Source organism: Ranitomeya variabilis, chromosome 3 (genome assembly GCF_051348905.1).
Source record: "Ranitomeya variabilis isolate aRanVar5 chromosome 3, aRanVar5.hap1, whole genome shotgun sequence".
Lineage (NCBI taxonomy): Eukaryota > Metazoa > Chordata > Amphibia > Anura > Dendrobatidae > Ranitomeya > Ranitomeya variabilis.
The window spans coordinates 268,265,982-268,290,502 of NC_135234.1; the positions used below are offsets into that span (position 1 = coordinate 268,265,982).

Genomic DNA, 24,521 nt, shown 5'->3' on the forward strand with positions numbered 1-24,521 from the left:
AGGTCTAGGAAAAGACCGAAACGCGAAACGTAACACTTATTTTTGGGATTACTGAATCACGAATAAATTCATTACTGCTGCTAATTTTTTGAGTGCCAGATCCGTTGCTTATTCTTATATAGGGGTTGGTAACCTTTATCTGAGCACCCAATTTTGATAAGGAGTGACGTGTCATAATATTCAAAAATGTACCTAAGCACCAACAATCAGGTAATTGCAACGTACATGCCTGTTGAGTCCACGGGCGTTTATTCCCCGGCACAGAGCAGACACAGACGGCTCCTGCAGGGGGATTCAGAAGCATCTGCTGACGTCACGTCTACAAAGTGAAGGCTTCTTTTATGCTCGTCTCTGTAGATGGGGCGAGACTTCCGATGTCATTCTGATTGACAGATGGATCCCACTGCCTAACTGGGTGAGTCAGATGTCAATCAGAATGATGTCAGAAGTCCCACTCTGTCGCATCAGTAGAGGAAACTGAATCCCCGGCAAGAGCGGTCTGTGACCTCTCTGTACCGTGGAAGAACAGCGCTGTGCACAACAGGCAGGTAAGTTGCAATTACCTGCCTGCTAGTGTTTAAGCAAATCTTTGGTATTTTATAAACTCCCGGATATACCCTTTTAAAAAAAAACAAAACAAAACTGGGAGACTTATAGACTGGCACTCTTAATAAAAAGAAAGAAGTAATTAGAGGTGCATCACTTTGTGTGCATGCCAGAGGATGTGCATTATAGTGAGGTCTATAATGCATCTTTTAGTACATCTATGAACTCATTCACCACCCTGCATGCATGGTCATGTAGGAGCTTCCTGACTAACGCAACATTGACAAGTGCTGTGAACAGTTGTTGAAGGTCTTAGGAGCCAGACACCAACTAATCTAAAGGCCATTTCATGTTCTATTAATAGTATACATGATATCCATAAATTTTATAATGAATAAGGCTCATGTACTAAGTAATCCACCTATTAATCAAAACACAAGAATCACTCAGAGTAAACCAAGGCATATAATGAAAGGTTCCCGGGTAACATGTCATATAGCAGCACTCAGCGGAGGCATCCCAAACAGAAGTACAAATTGGTCTGCAGTGCTAATTTGCATACAAGGCTATGGAATTCTTCAAAGGTTCCAGAGGTAGAAGCTCAGTTGGTGTAGACGTTTCGCCAAACTTCATCAGTAGGAACAAATTCGATTAGATTCCACTAACAAAACATGGTAATTAGTAGCTTTCCTATACTACATCCTGGTCAAATATCCAGCAGCACAAGTTTGCCATACAAGGTAAAGGTTAGGCCACTTAATACCATGTTTTGTTACTGGAATGTAACCTAATTGGTTGACCACTGATCAAGTTGTCAAGTTGCCGGATCACTAACGGAGAAAGAAAAAAAAAAAGTCTGATTTTCAATGAGCAGTTGCTGCACCTTAGATTAGGGTCAAATAGTGTAGTGAAAGATCACCAATCATCTAGACTCACTAGGGCTCTCACCTCTGGATCTTGTGCCATCAATCGACCATACTAAACCCCTTAATGACCACCAATACTTCTTTTTACTGACCTGAGATATAAGAGAACTAGATGGTGGCCTGATTCTAACCCATCGGGTATTCTAGAATATGTATGTATGTACGTACGTACGTACGTACGTACGTACGTACGTACGTACGTTGCGCTTAGCACAGCCACGTAGTATATAACACAGCCACGTAGTATATAACACAGCCACGTAGTATATAACACAGCCACGTAGTATATAGCACAGCCACATAGTATATAGCACAGCCACGTAGTATATAGCACAGCCACGTAGTATATAGCACAGCCACATAGTATATAGCTGGCACATAGTATATAGCAGGCACATAGTATATAGCACAGCCCACGTAACACAGACAGCCATGTAGTATATAGTACAGCCACGTAGTATATAGCAGCCACCCCGAAGAAGCCTACGCGAAACGCGTGTAGGGGCTGGCGCTGCCACATATACACACCACGACTGATATGGGTGAGGTCCGGTCCTATATGTTAATATAGACTTGCACTTTGTATGGGTCCTTATTGGGACTAGTAATGTGCAATTACCTTTAGTATACTTTTTCCAAGTGAACCTGTGACCTCAAGTCGTAGACTTTAGGTGTGTTATGTGGTTTTTGTTACCTATATCCGTGATTCACAATATTACCCTATTATGATTATGAGTTTTGTACTTCATCTGAGCATTTTAATATATAATGGTTGTTAATAAATGTTGTAACTTTTATACACCTTTAATGGCAGTTTTGTGACTCCTTTTTTCGGATTATATGTATATAGCAGCCACGTAGTATATAACACAGCCCACATAATATATACTGCGTGGGCTGTGCTATATATATTACGTGGGCTGTGCTATATAACACAGGCCACGTAGTATACACAGCCCATGTAGTATATAACACAGCCCACGTAGTATATAGCAGTGTGGGCACCATATCCCTGTTAAAAAAAAAAATTTAAATAAAAAATAGTTATATACTCACCCTACGGCGTCCAGCAAAGCTGTGCCGATGCGCGCGATGCTGCTGCCAGCTTCCGTTCGCAGTGATGCATTGTGAAATTACCCAGATGACTTAGCGGTCTCGGTGGACGGCGGAAGGTGAGAATAGCACAATTTTTATTTTTTTTTATTATTTTTAACATTATATCTTTTACTATTGATGCTCCATAGGCAGCATCAATAGTAAAAAGTTGGTCTGGGATGGGGCAACACACTGGCACTGACTGTAGGGGAGTAGGGAGGGGCACTGACTAGAGGAGAGTAGGGAGGGGCCAATTCACAGCCGGACTAAGCCTGTAGCTGATTGGTCGCGCCAATCAGCGACGCAGGATTTTCGTTACAGAAGTTGCAGACAGACAGACGGAAGTTCCCCTTAGCCAATTATATATATAGATCTCATCCCCATACAGGTGACAATCCAGCAGCTGTCGGCTGTACACTATAGTATAAAGTCACTTCAAAGCTGGATAGGTCCTTAAAAAAATAATTTTTGTAAATTTCCTTGAAAAAAATGAAAAATTACTGCTACATTTTTAAACCTCCTAAAATGCAAAGAAAATAAAATAACATTTTACAAATGGTGCTGATGTAAAGGAGACACAAGGGAAATGTTAATATAGCAGATACACCAGCGCAAAATCACATGAACAAACAAAACCCTCAGCAGCTGGAATCAAAATCAGGTAGACGCTGGCCCTGACACAAGTGAAAATAGGAGAAAAAAAGGGGTTGAGACCGCGCATAAGGGAATGTATTAGCAACAACAATGATAATAGTGTACCATGCCACAATGGATGTTGGCAGGAAGAGCCCCTGCTGAAAAGACCACGCAATACTCTATGCAGAAAAACAGCTCAAATGAGAATATACTAGTGCTCGGACAGACTGGGCAGGGGTGTAATAAACACTGATATGTGAATTATACTGACGCCAAAGATCCACCAAAATTAATGGTGAACATACCTGTGAATACCACCAATTCTGTGGAAAGGCTGTGGATATGCCGGTAAGTGTGACGGTGTGACCAGCCAGGATCCAGGCACCAGGATGTCAGGTGCAGGGCTGAGCGTGAAGCAGTAAAATGAAGAGTCCGGCGTCAGGTCAATAGCTGGGGTAATGGGTCGGCAAGTATGGAAGCGCTGCTGCACGCAGGTGCTGTGCGGGGGCTGCGTAGAGCCAGGGAAAGCCCCGGCCGGTAGCGTCCCTGGATACGAGCACAAGGAGAATGGCCAACAAGGAGCTGAGCGTGTGACGTCACCGCTGAGAAGACTACGGAGCGGTACTAGGGACAAGGTTCTAACCAAGTCAACGGTACCAGGAATTCCCAGCCAGTCTCCCATGCTGGTACTTGCCTAGCCTCAAGCTGCTTAGCATTTGCGATCTGACGAGGGCAGGCACATTCAGCTTAGTGTGGCCATTGACCCAAGTCAACGGTACCAGGAATTCCCAGCCAGTCTCCCATGCTGGTACTTGCCTAGCCTCAAGCTGCTTAGCATTTGCGATCTGACGAGGGCAGGCACATTCAGCTTAGTGTGGCCATTGACCCAAGTTAACGGTACCAGGAATTCCCAGCCAGTCTCCCATGCTGGTACTTGCCTAGCCTCAAGCTGCTTAGCATTTGCGATCTGACGAGGGCAGGCACATTCAGCTTAGTGTGGCCATTGACCCAAGTCAACGGTACCAGGAATTCCCAGCCAGTCTCCCATGCTGGTACTTGCCTAGCCTCAAGCTGCTTAGCATTTGCGATCTGACGAGGGCAGGCACATTCAGCTTAGTGTGGCCATTGACCCAAGTCAACGGTACCAGGAATTCCCAGCCAGTCTCCCATGCTGGTACTTGCCTAGCCTCAAGCTGCTTAGCATTTGCGATCTGACGAGGGCAGGCACATTCAGCTTAGTGTGGCCATTGACCCAAGTCAACGGTACCAGGAATTCCCAGCCAGTCTCCCATGCTGGTACTTGCCTAGCCTCAAGCTGCTTAGCATTTGCGATCTGACGAGGGCAGGCACATTCAGCTTAGTGTGGCCATTGACCCAAGTCAACGGTACCAGGAATTCCCAGCCAGTCTCCCATGCTGGTACTTGCCTAGCCTCAAGCTGCTTAGCATTTGCGATCTGACGAGGGCAGGCACATTCAGCTTAGTGTGGCCATTGACCCAAGTCAACGGTACCAGGAATTCCCAGCCAGTCTCCCATGCTGGTACTTGCCTAGCCTCAAGCTGCTTAGCATTTGCGATCTGACGAGGGCAGGCACATTCAGCTTAGTGTGGCCATTGACCCAAGTCAACGGTACCAGGAATTCCCAGCCAGTCTCCCATGCTGGTACTTGCCTAGCCTCAAGCTGCTTAGCATTTGCGATCTGACGAGGGCAGGCACATTCAGCTTAGTGTGGCCATTGACCCAAGTCAACGGTACCAGGAATTCCCAGCCAGTCTCCCATGCTGGTACTTGCCTAGCCTCAAGCTGCTTAGCATTTGCGATCTGACGAGGGCAGGCACATTCAGCTTAGTGTGGCCATTGACCCAAGTCAACGGTACCAGGAATTCCCAGCCAGTCTCCCATGCTGGTACTTGCCTAGCCTCAAGCTGCTTAGCATTTGCGATCTGACGAGGGCAGGCACATTCAGCTTAGTGTGGCCATTGACCCAAGTCAACGGTACCAGGAATTCCCAGCCAGTCTCCCATGCTGGTACTTGCCTAGCCTCAAGCTGCTTAGCATTTGCGATCTGACGAGGGCAGGCACATTCAGCTTAGTGTGGCCATTGACCCAAGTCAACGGTACCAGGAATTCCCAGCCAGTCTCCCATGCTGGTACTTGCCTAGCCTCAAGCTGCTTAGCATTTGCGATCTGACGAGGGCAGGCACATTCAGCTTAGTGTGGCCATTGACCCAAGTCAACGGTACCAGGAATTCCCAGCCAGTCTCCCATGCTGGTACTTGCCTAGCCTCAAGCTGCTTAGCATTTGCGATCTGACGAGGGCAGGCACATTCAGCTTAGTGTGGCCATTGACCCAAGTCAACGGTACCAGGAATTCCCAGCCAGTCTCCCATGCTGGTACTTGCCTAGCCTCAAGCTGCTTAGCATTTGCGATCTGACGAGGGCAGGCACATTCAGCTTAGTGTGGCCATTGACCCAAGTCAACGGTACCAGGAATTCCCAGCCAGTCTCCCATGTTGGTTAGAACCTTGTCCCTAGTACCGCTCCGTAGTCTTCTCAGCGGTGACGTCACACGCTCAGCTCCTTGTCGGCCATTCTCCTTGTGCTCGTATCCAGGGACGCTACCGGCCGGGGCTTTCCCTGGCTCTACGCAGCCTCCGCACAGCACCTGCGTGCAGCAGCGCTTTCATACTTGCCGACCCATTACCCCAGCTATTGACCTGACGCCGGACTCTTCATTTTACTGCTTCACGCTCAGCCCTGCACCTGACATCCTGGTGCCTGGATCCTGGCTGGTCACACCGTCACACTTACCGGCATATCCACAGCCTTTCCACAGAATTGGTGGTATTCACAGGTATGTTCACCATTCATTTTGGTGGATCTTTGGCGTCAGTATAATTCACATATCAGTGTTTATTACACCCCTGCCCAGTCTGTCCAAGCACTAGTATATTCTCATTTGAGCTGTTTTTCTGCATAGAGTATTGCGTGGTCTTTTCAGCAGGGGCTCTTCCTGCCAACATCCATTGTGGCATGGTACACTATTATCATTGTTGTTGCTAATACATTCCCTTATGCGCGGTCTCAACCCCTTTTTTTCTCCTACAAGGGAAATGTTATTTATTAATGTTTTTCGATGGTATGACTGTCTGGGTAAAATAAATAGTTACATAGTTACATAGTTATTAAGGTTGAAGGAAGACTTTAAGTCCATCTAGTTCAACCCATAGCCTAAAATGCCCTAACATGTTGATCCAGGGGAAGGCAAAAAAAAACCGATGTGGTAAGAGTAAGCTCCACCATGGGGAAAAAAAATCCTTCAATCATTTATTTAATCATTCAAAATTTGAAAATTGCTAATTTTTTTTGACATTTTCTCAATAATCTGATATTTTTTGTAAAAAAACACAAAACATATTGACCTAAATTAACCATTATCATAAATTATAATGTGACATGAAAAAAACAATCTTAAAATCATTGGGATTTGTTGAAGAATTCCAGTATTATTACCAAATAAAGTGACACAGGTAAGAGTTTAAAAACATTTGGCACGGTCACTAAGGGGTTCAAATTTAATTATCTGAATGATGCATCAATATTTGCATAAAACGTTTGAAAAGCTATACATGTTGGATAGAGTTTTAAAAAACTCCTAACACATATTGTATAATGCCAGAGACTTGTGGTGCAGAATCTCTACAGTAAATCCGGAGCAATTTCTCCACATGTTAAAGTGATGAGACATGTGAAAGGGAGGGAGAAAAGGGATTAAAGGAAGATAGTTACTGCACAGCCATAGAAATACACAAAGTCATAGCTAGTGAGTACTTTTCTACCACACCACAATATTGGATACATGGCACGACTGATCCTATTTCAGTATACTTCCTCCATGTTGTTGCCAAGGCTGTGCAGTCGGAGTCTGTGTTCATTTGCTGAAGTCAAAGTCCGTATAAAGTGGACAGACTCAGACTCCTAAAATATATACCATAATACATTGGATTCAGGAGTTCAGTGCAGGATGTGCTGTAATTTTTTTCCTAATAATTTGGGAAAGTTATGAAATGTCCTATACATGTCTGTTCTATTCCTAATCTAAGGATCTCGGCTTTTAGTGTAGATGAATCTGTGCTGCACTTTATGTACATTCTCAGTAGTGAGGCACTGCTGTGGGGTCAGAGTCATGAAATCGGAGTTGGAGTGGAGAGTCAGGGAAATTGAGGAGTCAGGTTTGGCTTACAGACTTCACAGCCCTTGTTGTTACTCCTGTGTGTGTGCGCATGAGAGCGTTAAGGTGATCATATGGGTTACGATATTTATGAAACAGAAGTTTAACCCCTCCACCCCGAAGTCTATATTTCTTCTAAGTGACAGGGCCAATTTTTACAATTCTGACCATTGTGACTTTATAAGGTAATAACTCTGAAACGTTTCAACGGATCCTGGTGATTCTGACATTGTTTTCTCGTGACATATTGTATTTTATGACAGTGGCAAAATTTATTTGATATTACTTGCGTTTATTTGTGAAAAAAACAGAAAATTTTGAAAATTTTGCAATTTTCAAACTTTGAATTTTTATACCCTTGCATCAGAGACTCATATCGCACAAATTAGTTAATAAATAACATTTCCCACATTTCTACTTTACATCAGCAAAATTTTGGAACAAAATTTTTTTTTGTTAGGGAGTTATAAGCGTTAAAAGTTAAACAGCGATTTCTCATTTTTTCACTAACCTTTACAAAACCTTTTTTTTTTTAGGGACCACATCACATTTGAAGTCACTTTGAGGGGCTTATATGATTTAAAATACCCAAAAGTGACACCATTCTAAAAACTACACCCCTCGAGGTACTCAAAACCACATTCAAGAAGTTTATTAACCCTTCAGGTGCTTTACAGGAATTAATGGAATGTGGAAGGAAAAAATGAACATTTAACTTTTTTTCACATAATGATCTTTCAGCAACTTTTTTTTTATTTTCACAAGGGTAAAAGGAAAAAATAGACCACTAAAGTTGTTGAGCAATTTCTCCTGAATACACGGATACCCCATATGTGAAAACCGCTGTTTGGGCGCACGGCAGGGCTCGGAAGGGAAGGAGCGCCATTTGACTTTTTCAAACCAAAATTGGCTGGAATTGAGATCGGACACCATGTCGCGTTTGGAGAGCCCCTGATGTACCTAACAGTGGAAAACCGAAACAAGTGACCCCATTTGGGAAACTAGACCCTTCAAGGAATTTATCTAGCTATGTGGTGAGCACTTTGAACCCCCAGGTGCTTCACAGACGTTTAGAACGTAGAGGCGTGAAAATAAAAAATCACATTTTTTTTCCAGAAATGAACTTTTAGCAACAATTTTTTTTATCTTCACAAGTGTAAAAGGAGAAAATGGACCACTAAAGTTGTTGTGCAATTTCTACTGAATACACTGATACCCCATATAAGGGGGAAAACCACTGTTTGGGCGCACGGCAGGGCTCGGAAGGGACAGAACGCCATTTGACTTTTCAAATCAAAATTGGATGGAATTGAGATCGGACACCATGTCGCGTTTGGAGAGCCCCTGATGTACCTAACAGTGGAAAACTGCCACAAGTGACCCCATTTGGGAAACTAGACCCTTCAAGGAACTTATCTAGCTATGTGATGAGCACCGTGAACCTCCAAGTGCCTCACCAAAAATTATAACGATGAGTCGTGCAAAAAAAATAAATAAAACACATTTTTTCCACAAAAATGATCTTTTAGCTACGGTTTTTTAATTTTCCCAAGGGTTATAGGACAAAATAGACAGAAAAAGATGTTGTGCAATTTTTTACGAGTACGCCGATACCCCATATATAGGGAAAAAGCACTGCTTGGGCACACGTCGGGGCTCGGAATGGAATAAGTGACGTTTTGGATTGCAGACTTTGATGGAATGGTCTGCGGGCGTCATGTTGCATTTGCAGAGCCCCTGATGTGCCTCAACAGTGGAAATCTCCCACAAGTAACCCCATTTTGAAAACTGAACCTCCCAAGGAATTTATTTAGATATGTGGTGAGCACCGTAAACCTCCAAGTGCTTCACCAAAAATTATAACGAGGAGTCGTGAAAAAAAATAAAAGACATTTTTTTCCACAAAAATGATCTTTTAGCTACGATTTTTTTATTTTCCCAAGGGTTACAGGACAAAATAGACAGAAAAAGATGTGCAATTTTTCACGAGTACGCCGATACCCCATATATGGGGAAAAAGCACTGTTTGGGCACACGTCGGGGCTCGGAATGGAATAAGTGACGTTTTGGATTGCAGACTTTGATGGAATGGTCTGCAGGCATCATGTTGTGTTTGCAGAGCCCCTGATGTGCCTAAACAGTGGAAATCCTCCACAAGTGACCCCATTTTGGAAACTACACCCCTGAAGGAATATATCTAGAGGCATAGTTTTATAGTATTGATGATAATTCTTTTGGTTTTACTGGTGTATGAATTTATAATGTGGCGGTCAGTGTAAGATGTGTGGGGTACATCAGATAATAAAAGTGTGTTGTGTCAACAGGGTATAAACTAATTTTATTAATTTGTGGACGTGTGGTGTTATGGACCTGGTGGTTAGGTGCACCAGGAATGACCTGATAGTTAAACAAGGAATCGGGATGAGCTCTGGGGAAATGGGAACTCTGCTGACTGCAAACCCTACTCCTATCAACACAACTAGAAATAGCCGTGGAGCGTGCCTGACTCTGCCTAGACGCCTCTTCACAGCCTAAGAGCTAACTACCCCTAAAGAAAGGAAACAAAGCCTCACTTGCCTCAGAGAAATTTCCCCAAAGGTAAAAGCAGCCCCCCACAAGTATTGACTGTGAGTTAAGAGGAAATCACAAACACAGGATGAAATAGGCTTTAGCAAAGAGAGGCCAGTCTAACTAAACAGATTGAGGATAGAAAAGGGGTCTTTGCGGTCAACACAACAAACTACAAAAACCACGCAGAGTGTGCAAAAAATACCCCCTCACCGACTCACGGTGCGGTGGTGCCACTCTGCACCCCCAGAGCTTCCAGCTAGCCAGGCAGTTTCATGAAAGCCAGCTGGACTAGAATTTAGCAAGAAAAACCATAAGAACAAATGAACAAGCCGGAACATAGCTTTTGCTGGAGTAGTCAGGTCCTCAGAAAGATCCAGGAGAGATCTGAACCAGTACTAGAACATTGACAGCTGGCATGGAGTAATGATCTGAGTGGAGTTAAATAGCGAATCCAGCCTAGCCCTAAACGAGGGCAGGTGGGGAAGGAATCTCAGAACCAGCAGCTCCACTCACAGCCACCAGAGGGAGCCCACGGACAGAACTCACCGAAGTACCATTCATGACCACAGGAGGGAGTTCGAGAACAGAATTCACAACAGTACCCCCCCCCCTTGAGGAGGGGTCACCGAACCCTCACCAGAGCCCCCCGGCCGATCAGGACGAGCCAAATGAAAGGCACAAACTAAATCGGCAGCATGGACATCAGAGGCAACAACCCAGGAATTATCCTCCTGACCATAGCCCTTCCATTTGACCAAGTACTGAAGTTTTCATCTCGAAATACGAGAGTTCAAAATCTTCTCCACCACATACTCCAACTCCCCCTCGACCAACACAGGAGCAGGAGGATCAAAGGAGGGAACCATAGGCGCCACATATCTCTGCAGCAACGACCTATGGAACACATTATGGATGGCAAAAGAAGCAGGAAGGGCCAAACGAAATGATACAGGATTAAGAATTTCAGAAATCTTATAAGGACCAATGAAACGAGGCTTAAACTTAGGAGAAGAAACCTTCATAGGAACATAACGAGATGATAACCAAACCAAATCCCCAACACGGCGACGGCGGTTAGCGAAACGTTGAGCCTTCTCTTGGGACAAGGTCAAATTGTCCACCACATGAGTCCAAATTTGCTGCAACCTGTCCTCCACAGAATCCACACCAGGACAGTCCGAAGGCTCAACCTGCCCTGAAGAAAAACGAGGATGAAAACCAGAATTACAAAAAAAAGGCGAAACCAAAGTAGCCGAACTGGCCCGATTATTAAGGGCGAACTCAGCCAATGGTAAGAAGGTCACCCAATCATCCTGATCCGCAGAAACAAAGCATCTCAGATAGGTTTCCAAAGTCTGATTGGTTCGTTCGGTTTGGCCATTTGTCTGAGGATGGAAAGCCGAAGAAAAAGACAAATCAATGCCCATCTTAGCACAAAAGGAACGCCAAAACCTTGAAACAAACTGGGAACCTCTGTCAGACACGATGTTCTCCAGAATGCCATGCAAACGAACCACATGTTGGAAAAATAATGGAACCAAATCAGAGGAAGAAGGCAATTTAGGCAAGGGTACCAAATGGACCATTTTAGAGAAGCGATCACAAACCACCCAGATGACCGACATCCTTTGAGAAACAGGAAGATCTGAAATAAAATCCATGGAAACATGCGTCCAGGGCCTTTTCGGGACCGGCAAGGGCAAAAGTAACCCACTGGCACGAGAACAGCAGGGCTTAGCCCGAGCACAAGTCCCACAAGACTGCACAAAAGAACGCACATCCCGCGACAAAGAAGGCCACCAAAAGGACCTAGCCACCAAATCTCTGGTACCAAAAATCCCAGGATGACCAGCCAACACCGAACAATGAACCTCAGAGATAACTCTATTAGTCCATCTATCAGGGACAAACAGTTTCTCCGCTGGACAACGGTCAGGTCTATCAGCCTGGAACTCCTGCAGCACCCGCCGCAAATCAGGGGAGATGGCAGACAGAACTACCCCCTCTCTGAGAATACCAGCTGGCTCAGGAACCCCAGGAGAATCAGGCACAAAACTCCTTGAAAGGGCATCAGCCTTCACATTCTTAGAACCCGGAAGGTACGAAACCACAAAATTGAAAAACAGCGACCAACGAGCCTGTCTAGGATTCAACCGCTTGGCAGACTCGAGATAAATCAGATTCTTGTGATCTGTCAAGACCACCACGCGATGCTTGGCTCCTTCAAGCCAATGTCGCCACTCCTCGAATGCCCACTTCATAGCCAACAACTCCCGATTGCCAACATCAAAATTACGCTCAGCAGGCGAAAACTTTCTTGAAAAGAAAGCGCACGGCTTCATTACAGAGCAATCAGAACTTCTCTATGACAAAACAGCCCCTGCTCCAATTTCAGAAGCATCAACCTCGACCTGAAAAGGGAGCGAAACATCCGGCTGACACAACACAGGAGCCGAAGAGAAACGACGTTTCAACTCCTGAAAAGCCTCAACGGCCGCAGAGGACCAATTCACCACATCAGCACCCTTCTTGGTCAAATCAGTCAACGGTTTAACAACACTAGAAAAATTAGCGATGAAGCGACGGTAAAAACTGGCAAAGCCCAGAAATTTCTGAAGGCTCTTCACAGATGTAGGCCGAGTCCAATCATGAATAGCTTGGACTTTAACAGGATCCATCTCGATAGTAGAAGGGGAAAAAATGAAACCCAAAAAGGAAACCTTCTGAACTCCAAAGAGACACTTAGATCCCTTCACAAACAAGGAATTAGCACGAAGGACCTGGAACACCATTCTGACCTGCTTCACATGGGACTCCCAATCATCCGAAAAGACCAAAATATCATCCAAATATACGATCATGAATCTATCCAGATACTTTCGGAAGATGTCATGCATAAAGGACTGAAACACAGAGGGAGCATTAGAAAGGCCGAATGGCATCACCAGGTACTCAAAATGGCCCTCGGGCGTATTAAATGATGTTTTCCATTCATCGCCCTGTTTAACACGCACGAGATTATACGCCCCTCGAAGGTCTATCTTGGTGAACCAACTAGCCCCCTTAATCCGAGCAAATAAATCAGACAATAGAGGCAAAGGGTACTGAAATTTGACCGTGATTTTATTAAGAAGGCGGTAATCTATACAAGGTCTCAGAGAACCATCCTTCTTGGCCACAAAAAAGAACCCTGCTCCCAATGGTGACGACAACGGGCGGATATGCCCTTTCTCCAAGGACTCCTTTATATAACTCCTCATAGCGGCGTGTTCTGGCACAGACAAATTGAAAAGTCGTCCCTTAGGGAACTTGCTACCCGGAATCAAATTAATAGCACAATCACAATCCCTATGAGGAGGTAGGGTACTAGACTTGGGCTCATCAAATACATCCCGGTAATCTGACAAAAACTCAGGGACTTCAGAAGGAGTGGAGGAAGAAATTGACAACAATGAAACATCCCCATGTACCCCCTGACAGCCCCAAATGGACACCGACATTGATTTCCAATCCAATACTGGATTATGGACCTGCAGCCATGGCAAACCCAACACGACCACATCATGCAGATTATGCAACACCAAAAAGCGAATATCCTCCTGATGCGCAGGAGCCATGCACATGGTCAACTGGGTCCAGTACTGAGGCTTATTCTTGTCCAAAGGCGTAGCATCAATTCCCCTCAAAGGAATGGGATGCTGCAAGGGCTCCAAGAAAAAACCACAGCGCCTGGCAAACTCTAAGTCCATCAAATTCAGGGCAGCGCCTGAATCCACAAATGCCATAACAGAATAGGATGACAAAGAGCAAATCAGAGTAATGGACAAAAGAAATTTAGGCTGTACAGTACCAATGGTGACAGACCTAGCAAACCGCTTAGTGCGCTTAGGACAATCAGAGATAGCATGAGTGGAGTCACCACAGTAAAAACACAGCCCATTCTGACGTCTATGTTCTTGCCGTTCAGCTCTGGTCAAAGTCCTATCACATTGCATAGGCTCAGGCCTCTGCTCAGAGGATACCGCCAAATGGTGCACAGTTTTGCGCTCACGTAAGCGCCGATCGATCTGTATGGCCAAGGACATTGATTCATTCAGACCAGCAGGCGTGGGGAACCCCACCATAACATCCTTAAGGGCTTCAGAAAGACCCTTTCTGAAAATTGCTGCCAGGGCACACTCATTCCACTGAGTAAGCACAGACCACTTTCTGAACTTCTGGCAATATACCTCCGCTTCATCCTGACCCTGACACAAAGCCAGCAAAATTTTCTCTGCTTGATCCACAGAATTCGGTTCATCATAAAGCAATCCCAGCGCCAGAAAAAACGCATCTACATTACGCAATGCAGGATCTCCTGGCACCAGGGCGAATGCCCAGTCTTGAGGGTCGCCACGCAACAAAGAAATAATGATTCTCACTTGCTGAATAGGGTCACCAGAAGAGCGGGGTTTCAGAGCAAGAAATAGTTTACAATTGTTTTTGAAACTCAGAAATTTAGATCTATCCCCAGAAAACAAATCAGGAATTGGAATTCTAGGCTCCAACATAGGATTCTGAACAACATAATCTTGAATGTTTTGTACCCTTGCAGCGAGGTGATCTACACTAGAGGACAGACCTTGAATGTCCATATCCACACCTGAGTTCTGAACCACCCAGAGTTTAAGGGGAAAAGAAAGGCAAAACACACTGCAGAAAAAAAAAATGGTCTCAGAACTTCTCTTTTCCCTCTATTGAGATGCATTAACACTTTGTGGCCAGCTGTACTGTTATGGACCTGGTGGTTAGGTGCACCAGGAATGACCTGATAGTTAAACACGGAATTGGGATGAGCTCTGGGGAAATGGGAACTCTGCTGACCGCAAACCCTACTCCTATCAACACAACTAGAAATAGCCGTGGAGCGTGCCTGACTCTGCCTAGACGCCTCTTCACAGCCTAAGAGCTAACTACCCCTAAAGAAAGGAAACAAAGTCTCACTTGCCTCAGAGAAATTTCCCCAAAGGTAAAAGCAGCCCCCCACAAGTATTGACTGTGAGTTAAGAGGAAATCACAAACACAGGATGAAATAGGCTTTAGCAAAGAGAGGCCAGTCTAACTAAACAGATTGAGGATAGAAAAGGGGTCTTTGCGGTCAACACAACAAACTACAAAAACCACGCAGAGTGTGCAAAAAATACCCCCGCACCGACTCACGGTGCGGTGGTGCCACTCTGCACCCCCAGAGCTTCCAGCTAGCCAGGCAGTTTCATGAAAGCCAGCTGGACTAGAACTTAGCAAGAAAACCATAAGAACAAATGAACAAGCCGGAACATAGCTTTTGCTGGAGTAGTCAGGTCCTCAGAAAGATCCAGGAGAGATCTGAACCAGTACTAGAACATTGACAGCTGGCATGGAGTAATGATCTGAGTGGAGTTAAATAGCGAATCCAGCCTAGCCCTAAACGAGGGCAGGTGGGGAAGGAATCTCAGAACCAGCAGCTCCACTCACAGCCACCAGAGGGAGTCCACGGACAGAACTCACCGAAGTACCATTCATGACCACAGGAGGGAGTTCGAGAACGGAATTCACAACAGTGTGGTATGCTTTGAAGCAATCCATAATGCATTAATGCAAAGGCCAGGTTTCTCAGGGCAGGTTTCACAATGGTAAATTGTGTCCTTTCGGATTCCCCTCTTGGAACATACTCTGCACCGTTTTTGTGATCGTCCTGTCCTCGCTGTTTGGGGAACCTGTCCTGGGAAATGTTGACCTGGGACAATACGGGCACTATCAGATTCAGAAGTACTGGGGCCTCACCTCCCGGAGTGCCAAACATTAGGGCCTTGATGATTACCTCCTGAAACTGAAGGAAGGTCCCCCTCCGTATTGCCTGTAGGTCGGAACAGCACAAAAGCATTGTACATTGCCATCTGTACAATGTGCACGGCCAATTTTTTGTACCATACGTAAGCTTTTCGCATGGCACTGTATGGTTGGAGGACCTGATCTGAGAGATCCACACCCCCCATGTACCGATTGTAATTCAGGATACAATCTGGCTTTGGGACTTGTGTTGTGGTCCCACGAACAGTGACAAGGGTGCTGTTGTCACGGTGTATGGTGGTCAGGATAAGGACATCCCTTTTGTCCTTATACTTGACCACCAGCATGTTGTCGCTGCATTTGGCTCTGCTTTCCCCTTTTCTCAGCATTTGCCCAATTAGCGGCTTAGGGAGGCCTCGCTGATTTTTTCGCACGGTGCCACATGCAGCTGTACCTCTGGCAGAGAGGGCCTTGAAGAGTGGGATGCTGGTGTAAAAGTTGTCAATGTAGAGGTAATAACCCTTATCCAGCAGTGGGTGCAGCAATTCCCACACAATTTTCCCACTCACCCCCAGGATGGGGGGGCATTCAAGGGGGTTAATCTGGGTGTCCTTCCCCTCGTAGACCCTAAATCTATGGGTGTACCCTGAGGTACTCTTGCACAGTTTGTACAGCTTTATTCCGTACCTGGACCTCTTACTGGGCAGGTACTGTCGGAATTTTAGCCTCCCTTTGAAGTGAATGAGTGATTCATCAATAGCGATGTCCCTCTGGGGTGTGTACACCTCAGCAAATTTTCTGCTGAAGTGTTCAATCACTGGCCGAATTTTATATAGACGATCAAAGTTTGGATCGTCTCGAGGAGGACACTGTGCATTATCACTGAAATGCAAACATTTTTGGATCCCTTCAAATCGTGTCCTTTTCATGGCCATGCGGAATACCGGTGTACTGTAGAGAATGTCAGTACTCCAGTATTGCCGAAGCTTTGACTTTTTGATTATGCCCATATGCAGCACAATTCCCCAAAATTCATCATCTCTGCTGCATTTACGGGGGTCCATCTGGCATGTGAAGACGTGGGATTTTGGGTGAAAAATTGTTGGGCATACAGGTTCGTCTGGGCCACCATAAGATTTTTTATTTCATCACTGAAAAAGAATTTGAAGAAGTCAATTTCAGTGAGGCCAGTCGTGTCAAACTGGATTCCTGAGCTGCTGCTGAAATCCGGAATGACGGGATGAAAATTTTCGGGGGGTGCAATCCATACGGGATCGATTGCTGCAGGAGTTGCCTGGGTCCTACAGCGCCTTGTTGGGGGTCCTTCCTCACCAGATGAGGAGGAGGATGAGGATGATGATGAGGAGGAGGAGGAGGAGGAGGAGGAGGAGGAGGAGGAGGAGGAGGAATAGAGGAATGTGAGATCTTCCTCACTGGCTGAATCTGTGTCGGACGCAAGGATGGCGGAAGCCTCCTCTGGTGAATAGTGCCTTGTTGACGAATGGGCCACTTTTTTTTTCCCAAACCCTGGGGATGTATGTAAGTGGTGCTTTCACATGTGTAATGTGTGGGGCTTGTGTATAGGGTACTCTTTGTTATAACGAATCAGGGAGAAAAAAACAAGTAATGAGAAAAAATGTAGAAGAAACAAGAAAAAAAGATGAAAAGAAAAATCAGATGTAAAAAAATAAGTTTGTATAAAAAAAAGTATTAAATTTACCCTACGCAACTAAATCTTATTTTTGCAAAAGAAAAAACGAACGCCACTATCAGTGTGACGTACGCTCCCCTAATGAATGCGCTAAAAATTAGGCGACGCAACTAATTATTCTTTTTACAAAGGAAAAAACGAACGCCACTAACAGTGTGACGTTCGCTCCCCTAATGCACTAGAGATTATCCGGCGATAGCAGATTTTTTTTATGCAAAAAAGACGCTACCTCCCTACCTATAAAACTACTCTGTACGATTTTTTTTTTTTCTAAAAGATGATCGGTCGTCACTAACGCTGTGATGCCGGCTACACTAACACGCTACCACTAAACTACTCTGGACAATTATTTTTTTAAGACCGGTCGTCACTAACGCTGTGACACCAGCTAACCTCCGTCTAAAACTAGACTGTACTAACTACTATTATATTTTTGTAAAAAAAAAAAAATCGGACGTCGCTTAGACTGCGAAGTCCGCTACACTAACTAGCTAAAAAAAGAAAAAGTCCTGTGGCACAGTCTCTGATCAGCAGCGATACTGATCAAAGAGCTGCGGACACAGGAAGAGCACGAATGCTCTGCACGGGACGCCGCGCACAGGAAAAAAAAGCGCAAAAAAGTGCGCTAAAAAATGAATTGGAGTGGGGGAGGGGGGGTACTGGAATAGGGATAGAGCGACGTCACCAAACACGGACGCCAGCTACGCTATCTTGTTACATCTAAAATTACACTGTACTAACTACTATTTTTTTTCTAAAAAAAAAAAAAAAACATACGTCGCTAAAGGTACCTTCACACGAAGCGACGCTGCAGCGATAGCAACAACGATGCCGATCGCTGCAGCGTCGCTGTTTGGTCGCTGGAGAGCTGTCACACAGACCGCTCTCCAGCGACCAACGATGCCGAAGTCCTTGGGTAACCAGGGTAAACATCGGGTTGCTAAGCGCAGGGCCGCGCTTAGTAACCCGATGTTTACCCTGGTTACCAGCGTAAAAGTAAAAATAACAAACAGTACATGCTCACCTGCGCGTCCCCCGGCGTCCGCTTCCTGTACTGTGTGAGCGCCGGCCTTAACAGCAGAGCGGTGACCTCACCGCTGTGCTGTACTTTCACTTTACGGCGCTCAGTCAGAGCAGGAAGCGGACAGCAGGGGACGCGCAGGTGAGCATGTACTGTTTGTTATTTTTACTTTTATGCTGGTAACCAGGGTAAAAATCGGGTTACTAAGCGCGGCCCTGCGCTTAGTAACCCGATATTTACCCTGGTTACCAGCGTAAAACATCGCTGGTATCGTTGCTTTTGGTGTCAAACCTGACGATACACGGCGATCTGACGACCAAATAAAGTTCTGAACTTTATTCAACGACCAGCGATATCACAGCAGGATCCTGATCGCTGCTGCGTGTCAAACACAACGATATCGCTATCCAGGACGCTGCAACGTCACGGATCGTTGTCGTTCTCGTTGTAAAGTCGTTTCGTGTGAAGGTACCTTTAGACTGCAATGTCCGCTACACTAACTAGCTAAAAAAAAAAGTCCTGTGGCGCAGTCTCTGATCAGCAGCGATACTGATCAGAGCGCTGCGGACACAGGAAGAGCACGAATGCTCTGCGCGGGACGCCGCGCACAGGAAAAAAAGCGCAAAAAAGTGTGCAAAAAAATTCAATTGGAGGGTGGGGGAGGGGGTACTGGAACAGGGATGGGGGGTGTTGTGAACTCTGTTCTCGAGCTCCCTCCTGTGGTTATGAATGGTACTTCGGTGAGTTCTGTTCATGGACTCCCTCTGGTGGCTGTGAGTGGAGCTGCTGGTTCTGAGATTCCTTCTCCAGCTGATCTCGTTCAGGCCTTGGCTGGCTGCTCTATTTAACTCCACTCAGAGCTTTACTTGATGCCAGCTGACAATGTCCTAGTACTGGTTCAGTTCTCTTGGATCTTTCAGATGACCTGTCTATTTCAGCAAAAGCTAAGTCCCTGCTAGCTTATTTGTTACCATTGTGTTTTTGTCCAGCTTGCTATTATGATTTAATCTTGTTTGCTGGAAGCTCTGGGATGCAGAGTGGCACCACCGCGCCGTGAGTCGGTGCGGTGGTTTCTTTTGCACACTCTGCGTGGTTTTTTGTTAGTTTTTTATGCTGACCGCAAAGATACCTTTTCTATCCTCTGTCTGTTTAGTTAGTCTGGCCTCCTATGCTGAAATCTATTTCATTCCTGTGTTTGTGACTCCCATCTTAACTCACAGTCAATATATGTGGGGGCTGCCTATTTCTTTGGGGAATTTCGCTGAGGCAAGGTAGGCTGTATTTTCTATCTTTAGGGGTAGTTAGCTCTTAGGCCGTGAAGAGGCGTCTAGGTAGAGTCAGGAACGCTCCACGGCTATTTCTAGTTGTTGTGATAGGATTAGGGGTTGCGGTCAGCAGAGCTCCCACTTCCCAGAGCTCGTCCCGTATTGCTAGTTTGCTCATCTGGTCATTTCTAGTGCTCCTAACCACCAGCCAAACATAACAGGGGGGATGGGAAAGGGGTGGGGGAGGTGCTGCTGCTGCTGTGATCACAGGCCTCACACAGCAGGCAGATGGCAGCAGAGAGCACAAGCACAGAGCACGGAGCTGGAGCAGCACACATCACATGAAGGCAGGAGATCGCCGGGTTGATCACACTGGCCACCAATGGATTCCTTCACTCAGGTCAGACAGAGGGGCTTGGACAACCGCTCTGCACACGAAATCTGAGAGAAAGATGGCGTGCAGGGCGGTGATCGGTATTTTAAATTAACCCCTTCGGCGCTGATTGGCTGAACAATAGCTTCTAGCCAATCAGCGCCATAGGGGTTAATCAGGTGAGGTGACGTGGCGATCACCCCACCTACTGTGATGGCTGTGATTGGTGCAACGTCACACAGCACCAATCACAGCCTGTCACATGCTTTTTTTTTTTTTTTTAAACTTTTTTGTCATGTCACTGTGATTGGCTGGTCAGAATTGACCAGCCAATCACAGCGATCGCTGATGCGGGGGGGGCGGTGCAGCCCCCCGGGGCTACGTGCAGAGATGGTCTGCTGTCAGGGACAGCAGCCATCGGAACCCGATCACCGCGCGATGCCACACGGTGACCGGAAAATGGCGGCGCCGTACTAGTACTGCGGCTGGCACAAATGCAGTGCCCGCAGAGCAGTACTAGTACGGCGCATGGCGCGAAGGGGTTAAACCAAAGCAATTCTCTGAAGGAATAATGAAATTATAGCATCAATACTGACGCCATTGCCATTTCAGAATCAAAGTAGTCCCAGGCTTTACACCTTCAACTTTGACCCAGCGTTGATTACAAATTTCTGTAACATGCCTTACCATGGTGCGGTCATTGGAATTTAACAACAAACTTGGCAGATTAGCCAAGAAATCAACTGCTTTAAAGGGGTTGCCTAAGACATGGACAACACATTTTTTAATAAAATAGCCACCTTGTAACATTTTAAAAAGAAAAAACACAACCAAAAAAAAAATAAAAATATGCCCATCTCTTACACCAGGACAGCTCCAAAAAATGTCAGTGCCGGGACTGCCAGGGTTTGCATGGCATTGTTTTACCACGTGAGCATTGCAGCCAATCAACGGCCACTGTTGGGCTCAATCAGGGTTTCAATCAGACAAATGGCAGTAGTGAGAGCGCAGCAGCTCAATAGCGACTGCTGGTTGTTATGCCAAGTGAGCACTGTAACCAATGCCATGCAAACAACGGCAAACCTGGGGCCGGCCATCAATAGAACATTGCCAATGCAGGAGGGGAGTATGTTTGTTTTTTTATTGTACAAGGGGGACTACTTAATTAAAAAAGGAGATGTCCAGGTAGTGACACAGATTGCAGCCAGGGATTTTACACAATAGAAAAACCCCTTCAGGCTATATTGACACGGGGAGTTTTGCTGCGTTTTTTATGCTAATTTTCAGCTGCCTTTTACAGTACCAGCAAGGCCTATAAGATTTCAGAAATCTCATAGACACACTGGTATTTTTGTCATCAGGATTTTGTGCTTTGCTGCATTTTTTGACATAGAACATGTCACTTTCAGCGTTTTTCACTCATTGACTTGAATGGATGGTGAAGAAATGCTGCAAAAATGCAACAGGATGTGACCTCACAGTCAGCTCTGCTACATCTAGATGGCAGGCTGCATGGTTGCATGATGCACCATACAGCCTGTCATCCAGTAGAGACACTGAGCACCAGACCCGAACCTCATTCACTTGAACGGGGGGTCCAAACATATAGTGTTTGCCATGCTGTCATGTGCATGATAGCGCAGCAAACAACGCTTCTGATCAGCGATAGAATCATCCCCACCGGTCAGTCAATGTGAGCCATGTGCTGTGATTGCAGGTATACAGTTTACCTCCGGTCACTGGTGTCAGCTGATGGGACTACTGCTCCCATCAGCCGACGCCTGCTGCCGCTAATAACAGTGAGAGCAGGAGTGGCTGATGGGAGTATTCATCAGTCAGATCCTGCTCTGTAAATAAATTATTTAAAAAAAATATATATAACTGCGTGGGTTCCCCCGTATTTTTGATAACCATCCAGGTAAAACTCACAGCTGGGGGATGCAATCCTCAGCTGTCAGCTTCAGCAAGGCTGGTTATCAAGAATTGAGGGGTCGCCAAGCCATATTTTTTTATTATTTAAATAAATAATTAAAAAAAGGCATAGGGTCCCCCCTATTTTCTCTGACGCCCATGACGGCACCATGGAGAGAGGGGATCCGCCCACCAAGGACAGGAAACCTACAGATAAAAAGGCGGTACCTCTCTCCTGCATCAGTTGGTTTCCTGTCCTTGATGGGAGACCTACAGATTCACCTCCGTCAGAGGAAAAGATTCGTCGTTGGAATTCCGGGGCCAATCAGCCGATCCAGGCAGCGGGGGCCCCCCTGCCTCGGCTGGTGTGGTGACCCGAAGCGCCACCGCTGGGGCTAGTAGGCCTTTAGGGTGCGTGGAGAGAGGTGGCGGGACCGACGGCCACCTCTCTAGGTAAGACTCACCAGCAGCAGCCGTATCCAAGGGGGGTCCCTCTATGGATAGGAGCCGATGTCTTGCTCCCTGGCGTCAGTCTGCAGGCTGCAGTTCCCGGGAATTCCGAGGAGTCAGCATGCGGTGGTGCACGGCGCCATCTTGCCCCGTCTGCGCAAGCGCGAGATAGAGCGGGATTTCAAGCAGCGGGGTACCACGCGCGAGCGCTGCGATCCTCGCCCCTGTGCGCAGCCTCTGGAGGAACTGCGCAGGCGCGGGATTGCGCGCGCGATGCTGAACTGCGCATGCGCGGAATATATATTAAAAAAAAAAAAAAATGCCGCCATCCACCGCTATTTTGGCAAGGTACACCTGGGGGCAAACGCTTCCAATGGAGACCGGCCAGTGCTCACCAGCCATGAGCGATGCAGAGCAAGTATCTCCCCTGCCCAGGGCATCTCCACAGCCGCCGCCACAGCAGCAGCAGCAGAAGCGACGAACCCAGAAAGGACACCAGGACTCTACCAGGAAAGGGCGTTCTGGATCACTGCGCAGCAAAGAGTCCAGCGTAACATCCGGCTCAAGGGATAAAGCGATAACAAACATGGATCGTCCCCAACCGGTATTTATGGGTCCATAAGGTGGTAAGTGAACTTCGTGAAAGTTAGTGATAGTGAGGGCCTATCTTTGTGTTTTTTTACTATAGGGGAAGAAAAGAGCAAGCAAAACTAAACATAACATATGTGCCTTATGTAAAGAAGATATTCCATCTTCATGGGAAAAAAGATTTTGCAGTGTTTGTATTCAGCAGACAGTGTCAGAAGGCCTCCCCGGGTTCGCAGCGGACCTTAAAAATCTGATTAAAGTCCAGGTAGAAGAGACCTTTAAATGCCTCAAAGGAGGGAAAAAGCGAAGGAAGACTAAGCACAGATCTCCGTCTCCTGAATCTGGTGATTCAGGGGAAGATATGGATTCAGACACATCTAATTCTTCCTCCTCATCATCCTCATCATCATCTTCATCTTCCTCGGAAGGCCGTAGTTGCTTTCCTACAGAGGAAACTGACAGTCTGGTTAAAGCCGTTAGGAACACTATGGGGCTGGCAGACCCTCACACAAAAAGATCCGTTCAGGACATAATGTTCGGGGGGCTTGACCAAAAAAAGAGAAGGGCCTTTCCCCTTAATGAGAAAATCCAGGCTTTAATTAAAAAAGAGTGGAAAAAGCCTATAAGAAAGGTCACTACTTACACCGAAAAGGAAATATCCATTCGATGACCAATCCTGTTCCTTCTGGGATAAGGCGCCTAAACTGGATGTGGCAATTGCTAAGGCATCCAAAAAATATGCCCTTCCGTTTGAGGACATGGGGGTCTCAAAAGACCCAATGGACAAGAAGGCAGATGGCTTCCTCAGAGGTTCATGGGAAGCGGCTGGTGGAGGCCTTAAACCGGCAGTCGCTGCCGCTTGTACATCTTTCTCCCTGATGGTATGGTTAGACCAATTAGAAAGCCAGCTCAAGAACAGGTCATCCCGAGATTCAATTTTAAATATGTTACCTGTTATGCGTGGAGCTGCCGCCTTCTTGGCAGATGCCTCGGCCGATTCAATCAAACTATCTGCTAGGTCAGCAGTTTTTTCTAATGCCGCAAGACGGGCCCTTTGGCTAAAATGTTGGCCGGGAGATCTCCAGACAAAGTCTAAACTGTGTACCATCCCCTGTGAAGGAGAGTTCCTAATCGGGCCCACTCTAGATGATATACTAGAGAAAGCGGGTGATAAAAAGAAATCATTTCCCTCCCTGGGTTTCCCTTCATACAGGAGGCCCTTTCGGAGCAAGAGGTTCTTCCGAAGGAAGCCAGGGAAAAACAAGGATAGGTGGGAAGACAAGCGGAACAAAAACAAGGGTTTCATATTCAACAAAAACCCTAATGACAACAAAAAACCCGCACAATGAATGCTTGCACCAGGTGGGGGGAAGACTATCCCTCTTCCTC

At 46.1% G+C, this 24,521-nt stretch overlaps 1 protein-coding gene and 15 pseudogenes across 8 annotated transcripts in view; all 16 read right to left on the reverse strand.

Annotated features, from left to right (window-relative positions):
• Window positions 1-24,521, reverse strand: part of DCAF6 (DDB1 and CUL4 associated factor 6) — a 618,531-nt gene that overhangs the window by 521,640 nt on the left and 72,370 nt on the right. The window lies entirely within an intron of this gene.
• On the reverse strand, window positions 3,849-3,967 carry LOC143818656 (5S ribosomal RNA; annotated as a pseudogene).
• Window positions 3,971-4,089, reverse strand: LOC143760102 (5S ribosomal RNA; annotated as a pseudogene).
• LOC143760042 (5S ribosomal RNA) lies at window positions 4,093-4,211 on the reverse strand (annotated as a pseudogene).
• LOC143761258 (5S ribosomal RNA) lies at window positions 4,215-4,333 on the reverse strand (annotated as a pseudogene).
• On the reverse strand, window positions 4,337-4,455 carry LOC143762399 (5S ribosomal RNA; annotated as a pseudogene).
• LOC143763530 (5S ribosomal RNA) lies at window positions 4,459-4,577 on the reverse strand (annotated as a pseudogene).
• Window positions 4,581-4,699, reverse strand: LOC143818736 (5S ribosomal RNA; annotated as a pseudogene).
• LOC143818854 (5S ribosomal RNA) lies at window positions 4,703-4,821 on the reverse strand (annotated as a pseudogene).
• Window positions 4,825-4,943, reverse strand: LOC143759238 (5S ribosomal RNA; annotated as a pseudogene).
• Window positions 4,947-5,065, reverse strand: LOC143759354 (5S ribosomal RNA; annotated as a pseudogene).
• On the reverse strand, window positions 5,069-5,187 carry LOC143759469 (5S ribosomal RNA; annotated as a pseudogene).
• Window positions 5,191-5,309, reverse strand: LOC143759584 (5S ribosomal RNA; annotated as a pseudogene).
• On the reverse strand, window positions 5,313-5,431 carry LOC143759698 (5S ribosomal RNA; annotated as a pseudogene).
• Window positions 5,435-5,553, reverse strand: LOC143759812 (5S ribosomal RNA; annotated as a pseudogene).
• On the reverse strand, window positions 5,557-5,675 carry LOC143759929 (5S ribosomal RNA; annotated as a pseudogene).